At 42.7% G+C, this 25,831-nt stretch overlaps 1 long non-coding RNA gene across 3 annotated transcripts in view; it reads right to left on the bottom strand.

Moving 5' to 3' along the window:
- Window positions 1-7,971: 7,971 nt before the first annotated feature.
- LOC141965578 (uncharacterized) overlaps window positions 7,972-25,831 on the bottom strand; it is a 32,005-nt gene continuing 14,145 nt past the window's right edge. The window contains exons 4-5 of one of the 3 annotated variants that reach the window (XR_012634480.1): window positions 24,364-24,529; window positions 22,158-23,794 (exon numbers count right to left, since the gene is read on the bottom strand). This is a non-coding gene — a long non-coding RNA (uncharacterized LOC141965578). The other 2 variants (XR_012634479.1, XR_012634478.1) reach the window with 2 other exon arrangements.

The raw sequence follows: 25,831 nt of genomic DNA, 5'->3' as shown, positions 1-25,831 counted from the left end.
CCGGGTTCTGGGGTGGCTCCCTGGCAGCCCCGAACAGGCTCCTGCCCTTCCACCTCCCGCTCTCACATGTAGGGTTAACCAGGTACAGCGGGTGCAAGTCCCTGGGCTGTCCCAGTCCCTTGAATCACCCGAGCGTGAGCAGCATTGCACACCACAGCATGTGCTCAGCCAGGCCAAACTTCATCCCAGGATTTCTCTAACTTGTAAGAGCTTGGTTTTACAGACTGAACTGTTCCCAGAGCCCTCTGGCTCCCAGTGATGGGGAGGTGGCGAGCTGAGATGAAGGGAGAGTGGCAGCAGCAAGATGCTCTGGGGTTCCCCTTTGCCACCAAAACCAGAGCAGGGAGATGGGAAACCGCTCCCGCAGGTACTCGGCCCTCCCACCCCTTCCCTCTCCTCTCCTGGATGGTCCTCGCTCCATCCCACCCGGTCCCTGCCTTCTCAATTCACCATCCCCTTGCCCTCTCCTCCAGACCTCCGTGTTTCTTTGTATCCCCCACGCTTCTGTTGGATCTCTCAGCTGCTCACCAATGGGGTTGAAAATTACCACCGGCTCTCATTATCTTGAGAAACCAAGAGAAAATTAACCCAGAGCTCCTGCGTTCAATGAAGCTTTTCACAACCCCAAACCAGCCTCTGCTGTATTACCCCAACCCCTTTCTGTTCCTGCCTGTGGGACATAAAACGGAGCTTGCAGCAGAAAGACACAGTGTTCCTGGGGAGAATAGGCAGTGACAGAGCAAATTTGGGGCAAAACATCTGGAAACAAGGCACAAACTTACGCTGCTGTACAGGGAGGTCACTCCTGAGCCCTCTCCTGCCTCATGCTGGTTTTAATTTATCATCTCTACTATCGCAGAGTCACACCCAGTTTTGTCATCACGTCTGTGGGTGCAGCCCAGTTCTTCCGCTGCCACATAATATTTAAAATTTAGCTGATCACAGCTGTTGTATGCTATTCTTCTAATTTCCTTTATTTTATATTTCTTGCACCATTAAGCAGGCTAACCTTGGGAAGCGCGCGCTCTGCCAAATCCAATAAAGAGCTCGTATTCACCCGGTGCTTCAATCCCTATTTACCAGCCATCAGGAACACACGGGGAAGCGTCTCTTTCATACTGCAACCTTTATTCCTTTTTGAACAAATCCTACTTGTACGGCACTAAACTGTGACTAAATTGGGGAGGAGGTTGCCATGGGAATGTCAGAACCAGAAACCAGGTAGTAAACCATTTCTGCTTTACTACTCTGGCTGATGTCACAGGTGCTGCGGGCAGTAAACAAGCAGGGAGATGGTTTGTACGCTAAGCGGCAGAGTTTCGCTTCATCGCCGGAGCTGAGGCAGCTGATCCCAGATGGAAAACTCCCTTGGTCTACCTCCTTTCTTGTTTATTGCGAAGTTCACTGAGCTTTGTCCAAATATCCCCCTCGGGCTTCACAGGAACTGGGGACAGGGCTCAGGTCTCCGATGGAGACGCTGCCCATGGCCTGAGGCTTGTCCTGGTCTCAGGAGCAGCCACAGCCTCCCCCGTGATGTGGGGGATCCTGTGGATCGGCAGAGAGCGGGGAGTAACGCAGAGAAGCCAGCAGAGCCTGACAAAATGTAGAGGAAAGCCCTATACAGTGCACTGCTGTCAGCACCTTTTCCCTCCAGGCTTGCTATCACGATGGGAAGCATCAGGAAACACAAACTACATCACACAAAAAGCATCTCCTTGAGACATGACTGAGTCATCCCTCACGTAAGGGCTTCCTTCCCTGACCACAATAAGGCTTTAATTTGCAACAATGCTGAAACAGTATGACAGTAAGCAGATTTTAAGAGAGTACCCCAAAATAGATATAACCATTTTAACCCAACTAAGAGCTGAGAAATAGGTGCTGTAGACGCTGCCTGCCACTGAGCTTCATGGCCAAGTAACACAGTTTCAAGCGGGTTCCTCTCCCCCTTTCCCAGTGCAGCAGTATTTCTTCTCAACTGTGTGTATTTTACATGGAGCTGCAGTTTTCCCTCCTGGGATCCAGCAGAGACCAAGCACAAATTCCAAACTGAGCTAAAACTGCCAATTCACAATCCAGATAAATTCACTTTAAAACTGTGGCAATCCAAGGTCATGAAACCATTTACTAGGGAAAGGGGAGAGTAACGTATAAATCATCTTCAAGTATGTGCTGTATCTTACAGACACAAGCCCCCCTTTATACTCAGAGTATTTCCACTATACAAACACATTGTAGATATCAAAAATAAAAAAGAAGAGACCTTAAATTTGCTAATATGACTTAATAAATTGTGGCCAGGCTGCTACACAAAGAACATAATGTATTATACTCAGACACTGCACAGAGTGGGATACTGGATTATTTACTCCCCTTGGAGCTGGCGCATGTACCAGCACAAGTCTGTTTTATTTCAGTTCTTGTCTTAAATTCCTCATATAAGTTTATGAAAATAAGCCCGACGAGGCAATCTCTCAAGAAAAGCACTTCTGTTTTCTCTGCCTGCAGAGATTCCCCTCTTGGGCTTTCAAAGATGACCACAAACCCCGAATTTTTGACTGTGCTGGAATGTACGAAGGTAACCCAAGCCATGCAAGCTAGCCTGGAGACAAGGAGCCAGTTCTACAAAAACCCAGAGCAGGCTCAGAGAAAACTTAGAGCCCAGTGCAGGCTGTTTAAATCACTAATTAAAGCTACTTTAGTGCTAGAATCAGATTATACATCTGTAAAATTTTACAGGATGGTGCTTCAATTGCCTGGTGCCTCAAGAGCAAAATCAAATGTACAAGCACAACCAACAGCCTTTGAATTAGCAAAACACCCAAGGATGAGGAGATAATGCCCCAGCAGCAAGGAGGGAGGCTCATGCCTGCTTAAATGAAGAAGATGTAATTAATACAGAAGAGGTACATCCCTGTGATACTGCTGAGCAATAATTTAGGCAAGAAGCAACTGTGAAACATGCCCCTGCCCTCCTGAGTCACCTCTTCAAAGGCAACATCCCCACTCAGGGAGCTCAAACACGAAGACGCCCGCAGACATCGGACGAGAACCCTCGTGTTTGGTGGGAGGTGGTAAAGCCAGCCCCCCACTGCGGGGAGGATGGGGGCCGAGGTAAGGGCATCTCTGCTCTGAGAGGAAAGCCACCCTGCCTGGCCTCATCTAGCCTGAATAGAGTCAAGCCATGAGCTGTGATTTTAAGTTATTTTTCATAGCTTCTTGCATTTATTGGCAACTTTGACCCATTTTATCATGCTCTTCCTCCCAGCCCAGTGAAGTTTCCCCGACGCGGTGGGTGAAGCACAGCGGCAGGCAGGGAGAGCAGAGCTGGTATTTCTTGCAGTGGCACCCTCACATCAGTGACATTTGATGTTTTCCTGAAAGCTTCAACACCCACAGTCACATCACGATGCCTGAAACTCATGACTCTCCATCCTTTCCAAGCGAGAACAACTGGGCTCCCTCTCCACACAACAGGAATTGTTACGGCCCCAAACCAGCCACTAGCTAGAAAGGGGCCAACTTTCATTATTTATCAGGAATCTCAGTCTCTAAGCTAACTCAGTTTTTACAGGATCTGGCTTGTAATTCTGAGTTAAGTCCCCTGTTGCCTTTTGCCAGCATCTTGCTGTAAATGTTCCCAAACAGGAAGAGAAGGGACCACGCGGAGGAGCTGCGCTGCCCTGCACTACTGAAAAACATCATAGTCTGAAAATACCCCAAAGGACTTCAAGCTTAATACAACAGGCACTTGATTACAGCATTAACCAAACCTCAGATTGGTAGCAACTTTTGAAAGAAGAATGGAGATAATATAGTGTAGCAGTGTATTCACGCCACGCTGAGTTTCAGGTAAACACAGTCAAAAAAGAAATGTGTACAGACAAAGGAGAAATAAAACGCTTACAAATCAAAGATATATATTTAAGAAATTAATATCCTTTAAATAAAGAGTAATTTTTACATTTTTTTTAAAATGCTATCCAAATATTTCTGAGGAAATAAAATCTAAACAATTGGTCACCAGGATAAATTACTGCTTCTCTCATGTTAAAAATATGCACAAAAGCATCACAATTTAAATGCTGCGCTTCATTTCTTTTCTTAGAACTAAGTTAAACATACTTCAGCACTTTATAATTCCACAAACTGTAATCTACAATGCTTTAAATACTCAAAACAACCATAATTAATACAAAATTATAACTGGCCAGTAGGTATCCATCTAAAAAATCCTCCTCAAAGTATCTTATTTCTTTTTTTTTTTCTAAAAAAATAGTCAAGTTAATTTTCTATTTACCAACTATCAGAATTTTTGCATTAAGGCAAGACACGATTTATATATTAAAAAATTATGCAACTTATATCTACAAATAAGTCTACTCAGATTTTACACAAATGTTTCTACAAAGCAGAAACCTTAAAGATGTTTAAATTATATTGAAGGTGACAAAAAATCTTTCTTTGAAGAATAGCCTACTATAACATGCTTAATACTTAAACTCACCTTAAATCAGACATTTGATAGAGCTTTCATTCTTGTTTATTCAAAGATCCAGTGCTCTTCAGTTACCTGTGGACTGCAGTCTAAATGATTTTACCCTAAGTGACTGTAACAGAGAGATGTGTGCCCTTTTAAAGGTTTAAGCTAAGTCAGCCCCGGTAAAACTTTTTATGTCAAACAAAAAAAGGATTTCAACTGAAACCTTAAGGAGCATCTGGTTGTGACATTTCCATAATTACCTGGTTATTTCAGAACCACTTTGAAAGTGGCTTATGGGTCCCTGCCTAAAGATTCTGAACAACAGAAGAGAGCATGTGGCTGCTCAAACGCACATCATTGAGTTGTTGACGGAAACCACCACGGGCCATCGGCTGCACAATGGTGAGTGGGGCAGCAGAGCCACCAGCTCTGCGGCCAGGCAACGATGGAGAAACCTCCCTGCAGGAGCTCTGCTGCGAGATGCTGCGTGCAGCCGGCACAACACAGCTCATTCGTGTTTGCAGTAGGACTCTAAGACTCACAGAAGGGTTTGGGGCGGAAGGGACCTTAAAGATCACCTAGTTCCAACCCCCCTGCCACAGGCACCTTCACTAGCCCAGGTTGCCCAAAGCCCCGTCCAACCTGGCCTTGAACCCTGCCAGGGAGGGGGCAGCCACAGCTGCTCTGGGCAACCTGTGCCAGGGCCTCACCACCCTCACAGGGAAGAATTTCTTCCTTAGATCTCATCTTTCAGTTTAAATTGGTCCCACCTCATCCTACACACACACCCCCTGATGATGAGTCCCTCCCCCCTTTCCTGCAGCCCCTTTCAGCCCTGGGGGGCCGCTCTAAGGTCTCCCCAGAGCCTTCTCTTCTCCAGCTGAACCCCCAACTCTCTCAGCCTGTCCTCACAGGGGAGGTGCTCCAGCCCCCCAAGCACCTTTGTGGCCTCCTCTGGCCCCGCTCGAGCAGGTCCGTGTCCTTCTGATGTTGGTGCCCCCAGAGCTGGACCCAGCACTGCAGGGGGGTCTCCTGAGAGCAGAGCAGAGGGGGAGAATCCCCCCCCCCCTGCTGCCCACACTGCTCTGGGTGCAGCCCAGCACACGGGTGGCTTTCTGGGCTGTGAGCACACGTTGCTGGCTCACAGGCAGTTTTCCACCCACCAACCCCCCTCCTTTGGGCTGCTCTCCAGCCACTCCTTGCCTAGCCTGGATTTGTGCTGGGGATCACCCCGACCCATGGGCAGGACCTTGCCCTTGGCCTCGCTGAACTCCACAAGGTTTGTACGTCCCCCCTCTCCAGCCTGCCCAGGTCCCTCTGGATGGATCCCTCCCCTCAGCGTGTCACCACACCACACAGTTCGGTGTCGGTGGGGAACGTGCTGAGGGTGCCTCGATCCCACAGTCAAGAAGGAGGTCTAACTCCATTTATATCCCGTAATCTTTAACCCCACAGACAGACATGCATCGAGGTGCTCTGGCTAAGAGCTGACCACCCAAGTGCCAGCAATCACGGTGTTGGGGTCTGAAGCATGGGAGACATCGAGCTCCCAAGCCTCCACCTGCCATGCTCTAAAACACTGCCAAGTTTTGGTGAATCAGGGTATTTTGAAGCATCAAGCTACTGAAAAATATAGGGGTTTAAAACTTGAAAAAAAAATTATCTACAGAGCAGGGAGGTCAAATCAGGTGAGACATCGTGATGCAGTTTGATTAGGATTCTGCTGCATCCCCAGAGTCACACGCCTGATGTGACAACACCATCCACCCACTTGGCAAACCAGGCATTAATCTCATGTTTTGTACATATTTCAAACCCCTCTAGAGAACGTAACATGACAGGTACTCCGCTCGGGTGCGGATGGTAGCCATGTCGTGGAGGTTGCTTCCATTTCACATCCAACCTGTGCAACCCCAGAGGGGATTCTTCCCCCAGGTCTTGCAGAAAGTCTTACAAACAATTTATTACAGTCAACGGGCATGAGTGCAAGTGCGTTATGTCCACAGACTTGTGCCATAAGACAGCTGCACTCCAACATACTAAGAGTAGAGAGGTATTTAAAAAAACACCACACTCTACCAAAACATACATATATTAGCCTGTAACGATACAAGCATGTGAAAATAAGGCATCTGTTCTAAAAGAATCTGACACTCCAAAATCCTGCACTGAAAACTGTCTAGAGTCTTAATCTTTCTCAATACTACCTACAAGTAAAAAACCTCATAATTCACAAGAAGCAGAAAAATCTACTTCCCGCGACCTTGCTGTTCCCCTGACAGCGATACCTACCAAGACAGCTACTTAGAGTTGGTGAGAACATTTGCAAAGCCAGAGAACTCCAAAAACTTAGTCAAAACCGATTACTTATACAAAAATCTGTGGTTCAGAGTGCTGTATTCACTATTCATTATTTTTCTGCCACAAAGTTCTACTGACCCATTGAAGGAACATGAATTATTAACTTCAAACAAGCAACATTGATAATAATAAATGAAAAATCAAAGCTGTCAACAATTTATAAATAAACTGCATACTAAAAATTCAGTTGTTTCCAAGTAAAAACTTACGCAACTACTCCACACAATCAAGAAGTTCATTTATGTATAGTTCCAAGTGGAAAAGCAGATAAATTCCTTGCAATTTCTCCGACAAGAGAAGACAAATGAGATTCCAGATTCCTTACCCAGATTATTCCAAAACTTTCCCACGACAGTTCAGTTCCAACGCCACCAACTTTCATTTTCATCTCATTACCACAATTGCCCGTATTTGTGAAACTCTGCTGTACAACAGGCAGGATCCGCTGCCTTCTGTGAGGCTTTCTGCTATCTCCACGCCGCATTTTTATTTCTTTGTACCACTTATATGTGTACACATTAAAAGTCAATGGCTTAAAGCCAACAGCCTATTGCTTTTAACTTTCGTCGGGCAGAAGAAAAAAAGTGTTAAGAAAACATTTTAACTGAATATGCCAAATTTATGAAATAATGACTATGCTAGAAATATATTTTAAAATTAAATATAATTATTTCCTTTACTTGGTATTAAAATACCAAGAATGTGCATGCTGGACTTCTCTGAATATAAGCCTTGTATCAGCATGGTATAAACTCATTTTTAATGGAAAAAGCAATAAAGAAGCATGTCATGGATACTGAATTAAAAGGCACGCAAGTGAACATACTTAGTTTAAAAACACCTTTATGTCAAAACCCCCAAAACTCCCATTTTAGCTTTGAACTCCTGCAGAAGACTGTTTCAGAAAAGAACAATATTTGACAGAAGCCTTCTAAGAATTTAACTAAAACCAAAAGAAAATCTAAATAAACAGTCAGAAAATAGAAATAATATAGAGCTCCAAAAATATGGCAACTAGCAGCAGAAAATGCAAATATTGCATGGTACTATTTTTAAGTAAGAACACATTTTCCAATGATAAAATGAAAATTGGAATATGTCCACAAAAAAAAAAAAAAAGATTGAGAAACTGTTGGAGCCAATTTATTGTTGTGCCATTAGTGTAGAACATCGAGTGCATTAAAAAAAATGAGTGACGTGAGTTGTCATCTCTTACATGCACATATGAAACACAGGAAAATTTGGAAAAGCCAAATGAGCATTACTCTCTATTTCACTACAGTCCAATTTAGCATTGTCACATAACAGACACGAGTAGAAACATTTTAAAATTGTAACTTCTAATTGCTGGGATAAATACAGTTATATCTGCTTTGAGTGACTGATAAAACTGAAAATCGATCTTTTAAACCTCAAGGAAAGACAATGGTAATGTTCCAGATATTAGTATTAAACTATTTTTTTTAGAGTGTCTTCACCATTCTTAAAAGCTGGAATATTTTTCTCAATATAACTATCAATATATGTAGCTCTCTCCTAGAGCAGACAGAGACAGAGGAGCAGAGGAAGCGTTAGAAAAATTGTACAGTTGTTCTTAAAAATTCCCTACTTCTTTTCTAGTGCTTGAGCTTTTGCTGTCTAGATTCCAGCCGATTCAGCGTGCCCACTGAGATGCAGTTTGTTTAATGCTTGATGTTCCACCTTCTCCGGACTCGGACAACCTTTTTCATCATTTTGCTGGGAGGTTCTGTGTTTTCAAACTTAATTGTGATATTTAACATTCCTTTTTTTAAAACAATTTTCGAAGATTTCACTAAATCCGTTGATTCACTGATTGAGAGTCTCATTTTTCTGTTTTGTAGCAGCAGTTTGCAATGTTAAGACTTTCAGGGCTTCTCTCAGCTGAGTGGACTCAAACACATAAAACTACAGAAATATGTGGGTCAGTTTGGTGAGCTGTAGATGTAATGGGTTTTCTTGCTATTGCGACATTTTCTAGGGTGTTTTTTTTTTTTTTTTGCTTTTTAGCATATTTCCTGTATACTTCTAATTAGAGAGCACCAGTGGTATCATTAAGAGGGGGTGTAGTGGCTGAACGCTGAGCTGGCGTGCCCTGTGCAGGCACGTTTCGCGTTCCTCACTGCAGAATGTCCACGAGGCTCTTCAGGGTTTCCTCCTCTTTAGCTGCTCTTCTCCTACAGGGAGTGGTTTGAGGTGCTGCAAAAGAGTATTAAACAGCTTTTAAACATCAGGTGTACATTTGTCACGCTCACCTTTCACTCAGCGTCACAAATAGCACAAATTTCAGCACAAAGGCGCTTTGGCCAGAACATATCTAATCTTCCTATTTACAGAAAATCCATCCCATTTGCCACACTAGATGGTAACCCTGCTTTCCCGAGTGGATGAATAATGCAGTGAATTTGCCATTTCACTCTGTCTCTGCAGTGAAAATGGAGTTTTTTTCCATGCCGCTCCCAGAAGGCGCAGTTTTTATGCCCTGAAGAGCATGGGAAACATGCTCCTTAAGAGCTTATTGGTTTGAAAAAGGTCCCGTTGCTCAGCACGCAGCTGAAGGGTGGGCAGTTGCTGTGCAAGGGAAAAGCTCTTCCCAGGGACCAGAGCACCAACTGCATCGACAGCCGAAATCTCAGTAGATGAGGACAGATGATGCACCATCATCTGTCAAACACAAAAACTAACTTTAATCACATCAGGACTTCCAGCTCATTGAAGTGATAATATTCATCACCGTATCATCACACTGAATTTTTTAAGTTCAAATTAAGACGAACTACTGTAAAAAAAATGGGGTGGAAGGAGACAACTTTAATCAAAACATTATGCCTAGGAGGCCTGGAAACTTAAAGTTAAAGCTACTATTTTTAGTGAAGAAGCAATCAAACCAGGCCAAGAAAAAAACCCCAGTATATCCATGAATATATTCTTTACAATACTCACAACTCATAAATTTGCTTCTCCTCTATATGCACTATGAGGGGGAGAACATAGGCTTTTTCAAGTTTAAAAATGTCAAAATCCAACTTGCAAATGAACACTTTCAAATGAATGTTTGAATTTACACTTTGATTTCCTACCTTTTTTCTTGAAAAAAAAAAAAAAAAAGTTACAGCAGGTAGATTCTAAATAGCCACTCGGTCTACATGCTGAAATGCAAGAAATACGTGTACAAACTTTGCATATGAATTAACATACATTCAGGCCTAAAAGCCTCCTATAAGGCTAGTGGCCCCACAGGTGTACTGTATATTCTTTTATCATTAGAGTTAATATTTCTGGACAGCACAGCACAACTAAAAAAGTACAACTTTTGAAGAGTACCGTACAACTACAAAAAAGTACAGTTCACTCTTTAAAATTATTCGCATCTCAGAAGTGGCAAAGTTTCTCCACCCAGAGCTATTTTGAAATACTGAACCAAGCTGGTCATCGCTAACAACTATAATAAAACGTTCTAAAATTCACAGTATATCACAAAGTTTTGAAAAACACGGCACATTATTATGTTTGAAAACCATGAAGTCAGAAAACAACGTATGACTACTATTCCTACTTCAACACTGAAATCCTAGCACTGGAATCACGTGACATGTCAAAACTAAGTGACATATTATAAAAAATGCCACTTGGTGAAATTAACCCTCTTCACTGGGAATACATAAGCATCTTTATGAAAGGTTCTACTTTACAAATTTTAAAATTAAATTCATGCAAATCTTTCCATACTGGGAACCTGTCAGGATTGCCCTTTGTCTTCCTTGACATTGCTCCCATAAAAATCAACAGGAAAGCTCCCTAATAGTTTCAAGAGCAAAAGAATTTGGTTTATCATAGTAGCACCAAAACAGTGAGTAATTAACAAGAAATAAATAACAACCACGTTCCAAAGTCCCCTCATTAAAATTACCTTTATATATTTCACATTCCTGAAATTATGCTGCAATGCTAAAAGAAAGCAAAATTTTTAGAAGCATAATCAGTCACTCAGCACAAACACAAACAACGTGATCTCAATTTGATACATAGGCTTGAATTTGCTGTTCTCTGTAGTTTATAATCTTCTGCTTTGAATAGAAGTTGCCATGTCATAAGCAGTTCTGGTAAAGGAAAGCTGCACAGCTCTATTGTGAAAGAACAGAAGAGAGTGGTCTCTTTTTTACAGATCAGTTTCTTTTTTTTTTTTTCAGTGAATCCTCTGAAACTTGTACAGATTTTTTCTGCAACACAGATTCCCTGCCAAAGCTGGAATTTGCTTCGGAGGATCAGAGCCTCTAAAAACAAAGAGAAAATGAATTATTTTCCCATTTCGCATCTTATAAAAGATATTATATTGAAGCATCCTATCTAGTGACTCGACGCAGTCTGACCACTTCCAGTTACTGACCTAGAGAACATGACAGACCTCCATCCCCCGTGCCACACTGCCCTCACGATCCCCCAGGTATGTATTTGAAGGTGTTCAAGTGTTCACAAAAGTTCAGAGGTTTATTTTGGGGGGATTGACTTCCACCTTACATAATCAGTTCATCCTAACCATGTCAGAGTGAGTTAGAAATAAAGCTGGTCACAATTTGCCCGTCTGACACACTGCACGAGTACAGAGAATCTTACTGGTCCCTCCTGAGCAATACAAAAGAGCAGCTTTGGAAAAAATACATGAAAGGTAATATAAAAATGAGATCTGATCTTCCAGTGCTAGATAAAGGAACTGTGCAAGTTTCCACCTCAGCTATTAAATAACTCGCACAGCAGAACAGGACTAATGAAATGCCAGCGTGCATTTGTACAACCGCTCCTCTGGTGTGATCATTACAATGGCTGTGCTACTATCTACATCATTTAAAAACTGCACATCAGGAAGTCTCCAAAATTAAAAAGGCACACAAAGGGAAAAATGGCAAAGACAATATTGAACCTTGAAACTTAATAGTAAGGCTGTGTTGCAGTAACTGCTCAACCTAAAGTACTTCAAATTGTTTCCTAATTCTAGGTTTTTCTGAGAGACAGACAATGTACAATAATAAGAATTTCACAATTAAAAACTTCATGGTTAATCAGGAACCAAAATTTAAGAAACAGATATGCAAACAAAACAAACCATTATAAAAATCAAATTAAAATGTTACACAAGCATTTATTTGCTAAAAAGGGTGTGTGATTTTTTTCTGAAAGAATGCAAATAAACTTCTGCCTTTCTCCTGTCTTTGAGGCTTCACAATACCTCAACATGTATGTAATAAATAAGATCCTATACATTTTTCAGCTAAAGCTTTAACTGCAGAACAGCATCAACACAAGAGATTGTGTTTGGAGCAAGGCTGAAAATATGAAAGAAAATAAATTTGACTTTTGATGACAAAGAGCTTTCTCCCCATCAGTTCTCTAACAAATGAGGTTTTACAGAGACTTTCATGCAGTGCTTTCAATAGCATAAAGCTTTGTAATTTCCTAATTTAGACAATCAATCTTAATGACTAAAAATTAACCTGAGAATGGTGATGGGGAAATCACAGATACACTACTATTCAAGCAATGGTAGAATCTGAAAATCTAAGGGATCTCAAAGTGTTTACAGAAGGGAAAGTATCAATTAACCCATTTTGCCTGTGGAATTACAAAAAAACCCATCCCCAACCCCACCCTGTAATCCAGAAGATGGAAAGCTTCTCTGGTTCCTACACTGTGATTTGTCATCTCTGGAGGACAGATGTAAATTGGAAAGAGAAGAAGAGAACCAGGGCTGTCAAGAAAAATATTGATTTGTACTCAGCTGTCTTCTTCAAAATCTCCTCCAAGCCTCCCCCGAATAGCAATACATGGAGGAGCAGAAGGCCCATCAGCTGTGACTTGACGTTGCATCCTCTTGCCCGGAGGCTCCCCAGAAAGTCCTTCCATCCACCGAAACGGCACTCACATCCCACAAAAGGTGCTGACGGGCTCCGTGCTGTCAGCGGGGAGCTCAAAGGCAGAGCTATCATATGGACTGATTTCTTAAATGGGGAAAGAAAAAAGATTTTTCCCTTCCTCTATCTCATCAGCAAACATTTATAAATGCTGCAATCAAGTAAACTGCCAACAGAATAGAAATATTATAAACTTTGGTGGCATCTGCAAGTGCCTTCTGCTCTTTCCAAATGCTCCTTATGCCTCAGTTAGCAACAGCCCTACAACTTCTACCACCCCAAGCACAGTATATGTAAAGGAAGAAAGGTTTCAGGTCATTGATGTACTTTAACAGGTTTATCTGGCATTGTCTTCTGCTACGAATAGTGTTTTAACAGTTTACTCAGGTAGAATTTTTGGAGATAATTTAAAAGTTTTATTGCTATATAGGAAGCAAAGCCTAATATTATTTTCATTTCTATAAAACCTTCTATAATGGCTAGGTATTTAAAATACATATTCCATAAAAATGTCCACAGAAGACTGTGAAAAGGCCATAGATTTATTCCAGTCCATTCAATCTCTGAGCAAGAACCTGAAGTTTTTTGGTCTTCCCTAACAAGCCATTACTCAGCAAAGAATCAAAGGGAAAAAGGTGGTTTATGCAGCATGACTAACAGGAGCAATGGCTTCCCACAGGCACAAGTACAATTAACCACAAGGCAGAGGCCCCTGTACAAACAGAAATATCAAACCTCTTCTGCGCCTGCTCCTTTTGAAGGTTAGAGGGTGATACACTGTGGAAGAAAGTGAGCTCAGACTGGAATAAATTCATGAGCTTTCCTCGGGCTGGTAACAGCGGCTTCGGGGCTCCATGGCCTGCTCGCTCACTGAACTCCAAGTAACACATCTGACAATATCATTCTTGATAAAGTCAAGATTTAAACACGAAGAGGAGCCTTGATATAAGTTATAATTTCCATCAACAATAGACTAATGCACTATCAGTAAGCAAACGCCTTTGGGGCATAACCAAATACTTTCAGTGAAACAAATGACAAGCTGTGAAATGAGGGAGCAATTTGAAGAAACAGGTAGAAAACACCACGAAGAAAATGAAATTTTAAAGCAACATTACTCATGGGAAACGACGACTGTAGGGAGAAGATGGGCCAGTCACTCATCACTTCACGCTCTGCCTCGCTTGGTGGCAGAAAAGCTCAAGCATTCACACCAGATTGCTACTTTAAGCGCTGCAGAAGAGCTATTTCAGCTTGCCACTTCCCTAAATAGGTGAACATTATGTTCCTTCAGGCCCCTCATGATGTGATGGAGTAACAACCCTTAACCTATAGGGCATAAATATATTTTTATAAGCACAGAGAAGCTACATGGCTTCTAGGCACTTACAACCTTCTAAAAAGAAGTATCACAAAACACTAAAAGAATATATCTAATGCCACTTCAGTAGTATAAGGACAGTCCCTTTAAAATCTTTTTTGGCACTCAGCATTTTCATTTGGTGAGGAATTGTATATGTAGCCAAGCAGGTCAGCATCCCATTTATGAGTAATTCTAATGCTTCTTATCTGTTTTTACGTGCTCAGCGCCACGAATAAAGCACAGCACAAACCACAACAGTTCCTGGGAAGTAAACAGTCACGTGAGCCCAGGACCAGCTAAATCAGTAGCCACCTGCAGAAGTGGCCACTGCAGCTCTGGCCCCTTTGTTCAGGCGCTGCAGCACCTCTGGGAAAACCTCAGGCTGGTGGGATGTGGGGTAAAAAAAAAAGAGGAAAAAACCACACACATCTGCCAGCACTCTCCCCAGGCAGGGAGCTGGGGATCAACTTGCTGCTACCTGTGGCTGGACCTGCACAGGGTAAGGCCAGCCTGGCCCATTGGGCCAGAGGGTGCGGATGTGTGTTAGCTGTCCACTGAAAAAATGAATAAAGTCCAGTTAAGTGCTGGTGCTCTGGGGGTTCTCTGCTATTGCAAGTGAAACACCATGAAAGCAAACCATTTTTAGGATGCAGGATCCAAATATTAAGTTACCGCAATCACAATTTGCTGTAATTAGGGCAGAGAAACACACAGCTGTAGGCTGGGTGCATGACCAGCAATAAATAACCAATTCCACCGTAGCATCGGTGCCTACCGCCACCGATATGGGCTGTGTCCTCCAGAATCACCCCAGGCAAACCAATCCCCAAGGTCCTTTTTACTGTGGTTTTGCAGGGATTTTGGTCAAGGGGTTGAAATAACCCTGCTTCTTATAGGTAGCATGGCAGGGGTTGCCATGTCCCAGCAGTGAGGCAATGGGTGAGAAGCAGGGAGGCAGCATTACCTTTATTCTGCAGCCACTGCCGTGGATGAAATCATCCAGGTCCCAATTCTGCAAAGAAACCAGCAGAATTGTGGAGCAGAGGATTGATGAGGGAGGGCAGAGGGGGAGAGGTCCCAGCATGCACCCACACCTGACACTCCGGCTGAGGGACTGATGGTAGCGTTAGCTGGTGACACTGCGATTTACTTTTTTCTTAATTGCAAGTATGTTAAAAGAATCAAATTATATTGCCCATCATTAGCTACTGCTTTTAAAGCGATTGTGCAGGTTAACATTTCCTTTAGGAAATAATAGGGTGAATTAGTGATGGCTGCAACCTATAACAAATTGAGACTGATATAGTGCAGCAATAAACCAGCTATTAGCTCTTATCCACAGCCACTTGCTAAGGAAGATCCTGAAAGAATTTTGAACTAACAAGTGGCACTAAGAGTTGTCCAGGATTGCTTGTTCTAACTTTTGCTAGCGATATTCTGTTGGTTAAATAAGACAACACACCTGAAATGGTTAAATAAGATAATGGTATTGAATGGTTACATAAGATAATGCATCTGAAGTATGATGGTTAAATTCCTTACCATTTAAAAATGTCAGAAAAGCAGGCTTCACACCCAGAGTGCCCTGGAGGATTTTACTTTACAGACACGATGTTATCACCTTTCAGAGCAGGAGCCCATTAGTATGCTCCATTAAAAAGGTCTCTGCTCTTCCTGTGACCTTTGTGAAGAAGCCACACCAGCCTGTCCAACTTCAATGGCATTTTTCATCACCTGTGGCGTAACACAATGGACAGCAATAAGAAAGGACAAATATACAAGAAAAGGATGCATACCCCTTGATAAGAAGGGGAAAAAACCCATGACATCGTGAAAAGTAGTTGCTACTCATGACAGACATTAAATTTCACTATTGCAATGGGAGAAGGCACCCAAAAGGTGTTAAAATTAAATTCTCTATATGATAGTCTCAGAAAGTTCGGTGCAAAGTGAGCACATCACAAGACAGGCTGCTCTCCGGGCAGCGATGACTGTGGTGGGGTCCTTCGGCAGAGACTGCCAGGCTCGCATTGCCTAAGGAAAAACGGACCACGAGCATTTATATTTAAAGAACGGTGGGAATAAAATCTGGGAGACATTAGCAGCAATTGACAGAAGAAAGCAGTCTGTGGGTACTGGAAAAGATGTAATCTGCACTGAAACCTGGCTGTGCAGGCACAGTGACTGAATGCTCGGCTTCTCCCACTGTGGAGCTATTTCTGGGCTTGGAAAGAAATCCTCTAGAGGGAGTCAGAAAATTGTTTAAAGGATTTTTTTTCCCCTTTCAGTCTGATAGTATCAAAAGACCAAGGGACCATGAGCCATTCCACAAAGAAAAATAGTAATTAAAGAACTTTGCTTCGTTAAATGAGGAGTATTTAGAGCACAGCAGAGGCAAAAGGCTTGTAGAGCAAACAGAAACATTTACACACACAGCAGCACAGGCGCTGGTGCAGCAAACTGCAGAGCAAAGGGGAATCTGCCTCTCCGGGGAACTTCAAAGAAAGACATTTTCACCTGTCAAAGAGATTTTTGGAAATAAAATCCAGGCGAGCCAGAAAAGCTTTAGGGATGAAAGGCTGGCAGTGACAGTGCCAGGGTGAGAGTAGCCAGAGCAAAGCAAGGGTGCGGGAGGCGGAGGGTCAGCCCGCCAAGGTCAGAGGCAGAGCTGGAAGACACGCGGCTTCAGAGCTGCCTGCATCAGCACTTCCCCCGTCCTGGTTCAGCCACCAGATACAGACGTATAGTAAATATTTAATTAGATAGCAGTATGGCCAGCATAGCATCCCTGTTTGTTCAGAGAAGTGATTGAAATAATTTTGATTTGGAAAGTTATTTTAAGCCCTTTAAAAATTACAGCCATTGTAAATCACTGGGGGAAATGCCATCTCAGTTTTTTCCCCAAAAGTTATGAACAATTTCATTACATCCAGAATTTACTATCCACAATCTGACAGAACACTTTTAACCTATTACAAAATTTATGGTTGAGATTTCAGTAACACTCTGGAGCTGCTTAACTTTATGTGTGTTAGTAGTCCCACAAAAATCAATGGAAATGCATGTGTGAAAATGGGATTTCTGTTCTAGGAAAGTGCTAGATTTGTTTCACTTTAAAAAAAAACAAATCTGCATCAGGATGAAAAGTTGATATTGCAAAACTAACAAAATGGAAAACACATGGGAAAATGAAAGTTTTCTCTTAGAGCTTCAAAATAAAATTTATTAGAATATTTCTTCCACTTTGATGTCTGCGTTTCAAAACGGAAAACAGCCTGGCCCAGCTACCGGCCCTGCAGCGTGCGAGGCCCTGCAGCTGCGAGGGTGGTCCCACGCTGCAGGCACCCCCAGGGAAGGGAACACTGTGGAGTAGCTGCGACCAAGCAGCAATTCCCCATGGCCAGTTGAGCTGTTCCAAAGGCAGCACCTGGCTGGACCTGCTGAGGCAAGAACCACCTTCAAAATATCGAAAATAGTAACATCTGAGGTCTGAAAATCAAACAAGACCCTTTACGCTATCAAATAGAAAGTGAGGTGGGGAAGGTAAAACAAAACTTTCAATTTTTGAAGATTTTTCCCCCCAAACATTACTGAAACAATCACATTAATTTTGAAAAACAGATGCTTTGATACGAAACTTCTATCCACACATTTCTGCCCATTCCAGTTTAGTCCCTAAACCAAATCAGGGAGAAGTTGATCCTGGAGGTTTCTCTACCCGCAAAGCAGTTGGAGTGAAGATGGCATCCACTCCAGACAAAAGACTGGACTTTTTACTGCATTCCTCACAGAATTGCTGTTGAGAGCTGGCAGCTCAGCTAATTTAAAAATGTAGGCTTATCCCTTTCAAACAAGTCTCCCTCCAAGATGAATCCGGGCGCCCGTGGCTGTCAGGTGGCCACAGCAGACAGACTATGGCAGCACTCCCAAGAACTAGAGAGGGCAGGGCTTACCGGGGTTTCTGGAATTGGGAAACAGAAGGAAAAGGCTAACTTTGATATTTAATGCCGGGAACGTCACACCAGGGGCCGTCAGCTGTCACAATGACTGTGCACGCAGACAGAAGCAAGCTTAGGGACCGGGTTACTGCAGTGGGACTCCCAGCCCCTTGCTCCTCCCCTCAGGCATCCAGAGAGCCCCCGAGTCCCCCACAGCTGTTGCCCCTGCACCCATCAACCCCCCAGCTCCAGAGGGGAGGTTTCTTGTGTTGCACAGTTTGCAGGAGTGGAGTCTGATTTAGAAGTGACTTCCCAGGAACAATCTGCGTGTCCTCCTCCACAGGTGAATCTTCGGGGGGGTAGAAGTGAGGAGCCAGACGAAGATGCCCCCAGCAAAGATGACCTTCCTCACCCCAACAATACCCATTTTGCACATTATTCTGAGTTTTTACTTTTTTTTTTTTTTTTAAAAAAAAACTATGGTACACTGGAAACAATCTCTGGATTGCTGCCACGCATGCTCCTTCCTTGAAACCTATAGCCCCTATTCCCTCAAACAAAAAAACCCACACACAAACAAACCAAACAAAAATCCAACAAAAAAAAAATCACCCCAAAGCCTCCCAAAATAGACAAAATCTACACCCACTTTTTACTTAAGCATCTTGTTCCAGCTCCTCAGTTTCCTCTTGTTTAAGGGAAAGAATATTATGATGCATCTTACAAAACACATCCCACCTTGGAATACCATATTATTAGCAAAAGTGAGAGTTTGTCTATGCACAGATTTTGTACCAAAACAACCAGCTACATTTGTTTGGAAACAAATACAGTTAATTCATAAAACTTGCTAGTATCAGTGTAATTATATTAGTATAAACTTACTGATATAGTTCATGAAATCACTTAACTACTATGCTTAAATGCATGCATAATTGTGCTTAAACCAGCTCTAAATTTGACAAACATATGCCTGACATTTTTAAAGTGCTAGTAAAGAGTATGTTCAAGTGAACCCCTTAGAGATCTCAAATCTAAATTAGGAATCTGAGATAACAGGAACACAGAGATGGCATTAAGTTCCAAAAAATATGTTCAGGCCTCAAGCCTAACAATTTGCCTATACTGGAAATTTCTTGCAGCTCTGCTTGTTATTTGGTGTTACAGAGTTTTCTGTGATAAACAGAATAATTTGTTAGAAAACAACTGGTATTTAGGAGCTGTTAGGAAATAGGTTTACTGGGACACAGCAGGAGTTCAGAGGCAGTTGGTCACCCCCAGCAGCTGCTGCACCTCTGCCAGACTCTCCACTGGTATGTTCTGCCCAACCATTAGAATTCATTTTCTCTTTTCTCCCCCTGCTACTTCACTGTGCTGGTGGCTGCTGGGAACAAAGCTGCTGAAAGTCTCTGAATTCCTGGCCAATCTACGCCAAAGGAACAATGGCCCAAAATACACTCCTGGAGGGCCTCTTTTGGCCAAAACAAAGATAAAAAGCAGAAGAATGGAGTGAAGGTTCCATGAAGTGTGACAGAAGAGAGGACCGAAAGAGCCACTACCTGGCAGGGCTGACAAAACCAAGGTTTTCCTGAATAACATATTGGTTTAACACTCAGAAAGCATGCTGTAGCCTGCATGTATCTTATGGCCCTTCTCAAAAAACCTGACTAATTGATTAGGGTGACTGAGGGACTAAAGCATTTTTCATACAAGGAGAGGCTGAGCTGGGACTCTTAAGCCTGGAGAAGGCTCAGGAGGATCTTACCAGTGCATAGAAATACCTGATGGGAGAGAGCCAGACTGTTCTTGGTAGTGCCCAGTGACCAAGAGGCAACAGACACAAATTTTAAAAAAATGGAAGTGTCATCTCAACACAAGAAAACACTTTTTTGGTTTTGTTTTTTCCTGGGAGCGTTGTCAGACACTGGAGCAGGTTGCTCAGAGGAGGTGTAGTCTCCAAACTGGACTTGACGCAGTCCTGGGCAACTTGCTGCAGTTGACCTGGCTTCAGCAGAAGGGTTGGACTAGTTGATCACAAGACTTCCAACTGAAATGATTCTGTGACATGAGGCCTGTCAGTGAGTTTTGTGCAATTCAGAAACACCGCTAAAGAAAAACAAAACCAAAAAATTCTAAAATCTCAAAGCATTATCAAGTTCCTGCGCATTACTCAGACAAAAATAACCCAAAGGGGGGACAAACACCTTCCGGTCAGCAGTGCTGGCTCCATTAGAGAAGCCCTAATGATTGATCTGTCAATACCAAATTGGCTGGCTAGGGACTTGCAGCTGGAGAGGAGGCAGTAGTGAATCCGTATAAATTTTGTGGAGACAAAAAAAGATCTGCGACAGAGAAAAGTCATTCTAGACATCCTCCTCTTATTGCAGACCTATAGCACTTCCCAGTAAGGGTCAACTAGCTGATGCCCAAATAGGCATTTGTTGCACGAAGTTTCTCAACTAAAAAAAATAAATTAAAAAGCAGCACGTTCTTCTTTCTCAGCGTCACTGGGTCTACTGCCTATCTACAGAAGCCTGTAGCACTCGCCAGCATGAGGAGTGCAGTGCAGATGCACATCTCTCCTTGCTTTGAGGCTGGGTGGGGTAACATCAAGAAAACTGATGGCACTGGTGAGGCTGCACCTCAATTCCTGGGTTCAGTTTTGGGCCCCTCACTACAACAAGGCCATTGAACGACTCGAGTGTGTCCAGAGACGGGCAACGGAGCTGGTGCAGGGTCTGGAGCACAGGTCTGATGGGGAGCGGCTGAGGGAACTGGGGGGCCTGGTTTAGTCTGGAGAAGAGGAGGCTGAGGGGAGACCTCATCGCCCTCTACAGCTCCCTGAAAGGAGGGTGCAAAAACGGGGGATGAGTCTCTTGAACCAAGGAACAAGCGTCAGGACAAGAGGGAATGGCCTCAAGCTGCGCCAGGGCAGGGTCAGGCTGGCTCTTAGGAAGTATTTCTTCCCAGAAGGGGCTGTTGGGCGTTGGAATGGGCTGCCCAGGGCAGGGGGGGAGTCCCCATCCCTGGAGGGGTTGAAGAGTCGGGTTGACCCAGCACTGAGGGATCTGGTGGAGTTGAGAATGGTCAGGGTGAGGGTCATGGTTGGGCTGGATGATCTTCAAGATCTTTTCCAACTGAGATGACTCTGAGATTCTGTATAAAACAAGAAGTATCACAGGATCACTCAGTTTGAGATTAAGTCCCTAATTTCAATTACCTTGCTACAACTCATACAACACCCAACACAGTAATTACTTGTGGCACACCTCCAGCACAGCAAGCCACGAAGTGGCTTACCAGAAGGGTGACAACTTGTTCCAAGATGCCAACCGGCTGTTAGGCTACACCATGACTTTACTTAATCACAACATACCTGTACATTACCGGCACTCTGAGCTCTCAACAACGGCTGAAATTGAAAATGCTTCATGCGAATACTGGGACTCTGAAATGGGTTTCAAATGCGGATGCACTCTAGGAACTCCTGAATAGTGTTTTTTTTATGCATGGTACCTTCAGGAATGAGGATCTTAAATACCTGGAAGTCTTTGAACTCAAATAGCCTATAGAACAGGCACACACAGCAAAAGGGAAAGACAGCCTGCTCAAAGAAAATATTCCAATATTCATTTGGGGGAAAGATTTAAAAAGTTTTTTGGTTGTTTGTTGGGTTTTTTTTTTCTTCAGGTTGTGAAGTTTCTTTACATACCCTAAAAAACAAAGGCAAAGTGTAACTAGTTACATTTTGTTTAAAAGGAAATAAAACATTTTCCTGCCTGCTGAGATCTTACATTGGATGCTGAGGTTTTCTCTCCCATGGGGTATGTGTAGTCAGAATCCAAGAGAGATGGTAGCAAAAATCTGCTCTGCAAAGGAAATTGCTTTACTACAGGTGGCTTAAAATTATCTGGTTACTATTTATGTTCATTAACTCAAATACCTGGGGAGAAGTAATGTTGTGTGAGACTTCAAATCCTTATCTTTTCAAGCAAGGGCTTCCAAAGCTGACAGCCCCCCATCTCTGGTTATCCAGTCTCCCCACAGAAAAAAAAAAAAAGTCATATTTCTGAAAAGATAAAGAGGATTTCTTTTTCATCCTGTTTTTTAGGCATCACTGAAAGTATTTTTTTTTTTTTTAAATGACATTACAAACCACTTCTCCCCATTCTGCTACATGTAGGAACAGCAGCTTTTTGAGAAACATCCACAGAAAATAATAGATCAAAAAGGAATGAGAGAACTGGAAAAAACAGAAACCATAGAAAAGATGTTAGAAGGAACAACAACAAAACCAGTTTTCTACTTACCTGATTTCCCAGCCAGGAGTTCTCATCATTCCCCAACACCAGCCCCCCCCCCCCAGTTCTAAGGTCTGCAACCAGCTAAAAGCTATTAAATAGTCAGAGAATGAGCTTTGGACCCATGTGTATATTGGAACATCTGAGGGGAAATTAGGCAAATAATAACTTTTTATTCAGAAGCCTAACTCAATTTTAATATTAGAAGAGTACTACTTACTTCCAGTCCCACCAGTTTTCCCAGAATCTCCACCCCATTAAACTTGCTTGGCAAGATACTGACTGACAACACATTTCCCCAGTGAAATGCAAGTTAAGAGTCACTGGCTCACCGGCACTCTTGGCAGGCAGTTCCCCAGAGTGTTTCACAGCCTGCTGAGGAATCCAGGAGCTGATTCATGCTTCCTTAGGTATTACACACACACCTGATCTCTACTGGTAACCTCTTCTGGGGACATGAGGCTGTAAAGTCACGTCTGGAGAACTCTTAATGCTCCACAGAGACTGCTCGATCACTCCATCCTTTCTTTTTGCTCCTACCTGAGTGCTGTGGCTAGTCACTCCTGTCATTCTCAAACCTTTTGCATCTAGCATCTACCAAAGATCAGCATCAGCAGAACAGTAAACTTGGTAGAAGGTGATTCTAAATAATATAACTTACGGATTTTCTAACAATAACATTACAAAATAGCCAAGCCAGTTATTTCTGCTGAGAAACAACACATCTGCAAATCATGGGGCACTGGTAAAAAGAAATTCCAATACAAATGCCTTAGGAACATATTTATAGAAAATAATGTTAAAATACAGGCAGAAACACCTTTCTTTTATGCAAATTTCGTAGACTATGAATCCGTCCCAGTCCAAACTTGTGTACACTAAGGATTTTACCTTATTAATTACTTCCACTTCTAAAGTACAGCTAGCAAAACTTATGCTGCACTCTATGCATATAGTCCCCAGGCAAAAGACAAAACAAAGTCTGCTTTGGGATATATGTTTACTAAATGCACGAAAGATTAACAAACCCTGTTTTCAGAGTCCAGAGATGCAGAATTCCAGAGCCGGAAACATAAGATAAGACCCTGGAAAATACAGTGGATACAGCCAGAAAAATGTTAATGCTAACAAAGCACTGCTATAACACATTTTTTGTTGGGCAACAAGTTGAAAGCACTTTAACATACATGAAATTCACCAGACAGTCACAGTCATCCACACAAAGAGAAGACTATTTTGTTGTTTTCAGAATATCTGTGTATGGTGGGCAATGGTTGCACTTCAGTGCTAAGTTACAGCCACACTGACAGCCAAGTCACATATACTTACCTTGAAGAAATGAGAAGGTAAAAACATTGTGGCACTTTATGGCTGTTGTTTGAAAGACAGGCTGTTGTCTACACAATTAATGTTCATTCTTCTACCTTGAAAGAAAAGCTAAAATGTATTCACTGCTACTAATGAACAACTAAGAAGCAGGTGTGCTTGTCACATCAAATAAACCTTTGTAAGGCAAGCTAGAGGTAGGTTAACCCAAAACAAGTCCTTTTTATCAGCTTTACCAGAGAAGCAACTGGCTTCTACTCTGCTCTTGTTACAGGATATCTGTTGCAATTTCAGTTATGAAATAAAAAGACCATCGGACCTCAACAACTATCAGGAGTGAGATCCGCCTCCCCCGTTTGAACCCTTTCTCATCGTTAATCTCACAACAGCAGCCCCTTTTCCTTACCGCAAGGTTTGGTTCTTAGTGAATTCCATCTCGGGGAGAGCTGGCAAGAACACAGCAGTATGGCTGAAGCTCTGTTGCAGGTCTGATTCCACGTGCCTGCACAACTGCAACTACATTCAGGTTGGTTTACTTGCTCTGCCTCATCAATTATCCTCTTTTTATTGCTGTTAGAGGTTCCAAATGGGGTGGCCTGGTTAATTCAAAGCCTGGTTCCAAAACTCCTCAATACATCACTGTGCTCACTGACCTTCACTTGCTCACCTGAAGATGACAAGGTCCAGTTTTGGTCACAGCGATACCAAGGCTACAGACCTTGCTCCTTCTGCTCCGCTTTCCCTCAGCACAGCTCATTTCAGTCCTCATCTTCTTCCAGAAGTGATCTGGAAATCCTCAAACAATCTCTGGTCTCCTGCTGAAACGATGGTACCTGTCAAAATGCAAACCTTGGCTTTTCCTCATCCTGTTGTCTTCTACTCTCCATGTAGGATGGAGATCCCTAAAAGGTAAGGCTAGCAACAGGGTAGTATCTGACTTTAGGATCACCCCACTGAGAGGAACTAAGCTGGACAGTAAACTACAACTCACTGGGAACTGATTTGTCAAGAGGAGGGACACTGGAAAACAATGGCATCTTGTAGGGATCTGAGATTGAAGGTGATCATAAAAATCACCAAACAAAGAAACTGTAAAATTATAAAAGGGCAGGAAAGATCCACTTAATCCCTGCAGTGAGGTGGACTTGCCTGTATCAAAACCTCAATGAAATACTAAGGATCTGACTTGCCTAAACAGAGGGATGGCCAAGGAGATCAAAGAGGACAGCAACACCACGGATGTCAAGAGCATTTCTTCCAAGATTTCAACATTTTAACCAGCAATTAAAGCCAACAGCTTTCTGTATGTGTGATCCACTGCACTGTAAAGCCAAGGGTTTCCATCCTCTGTCAGGCCTCACGTCAGCTGCAGGGAGGTGCTGTTGAAAGGGGATTAGGCCATAAGAAGAGGCCCGAACCAAGTAAAGATGACTCTTGACAGAGGGAACAATCTATGTGTGCAGCTAATCAAGACTTAAGGGGAGTGTCTACACTTTTTAATTAGAATGCTTAATGAGAGCTTAATGTACAGGATTCGGTAATAGGACCTTTTAGCAAGAATCTAAAGAATACACTTTTAATAAAAAAAGCAAAACATGCTCTCTATATCTACTTCTACATTCTTGTCCCTCCTTTACTGTGGACTTTTTTGGGGTGAAGTTTGGATATTTCTGAAGAGTACAGCATCGCTCTATGATTATAAAGTGAATCTGTGACAGAAGCAGCCCTTTGCAGAAAAAAATAGGAAGTAGTATCTCCTTTGCTTAAATTCAATTTCAACCCCTAGCTTTAAGTCCTACCTGTGTTTCCCTCGCATTCAGAAATGCTGACTAAAGACATGTGAGTATTTACAGAAGGAAGGTGGTTAGCTGAAACAAGCTGAAGATTAAATCAAGGGGGAAGATATTTTGCCGGTGTCTGTGAAACCCAGAAGTTGGTGAGCCATCTTCCTTTTAGAGGAAGAAAAAGCCACCTTCAGTACTCAACCCTAGCTAATAAATAATACGCCAGAATCCCTCCCTCCATTTTACCTCAAAGAATAAAAACCCAAAGGTGACTTGTTTATATCATTCTACTGTCCTTGTACTAATGCTTTTCCTGGTACTAGAACTTTAGTAAGCTGTATGCAGAGATGA

The sequence above is a fragment of the Athene noctua genome, chromosome 13 (assembly GCF_965140245.1).
Source record: "Athene noctua chromosome 13, bAthNoc1.hap1.1, whole genome shotgun sequence".
NCBI lineage: Eukaryota > Metazoa > Chordata > Aves > Strigiformes > Strigidae > Athene > Athene noctua.
This window is presented reverse-complemented; position numbering and strand designations above follow the sequence as displayed.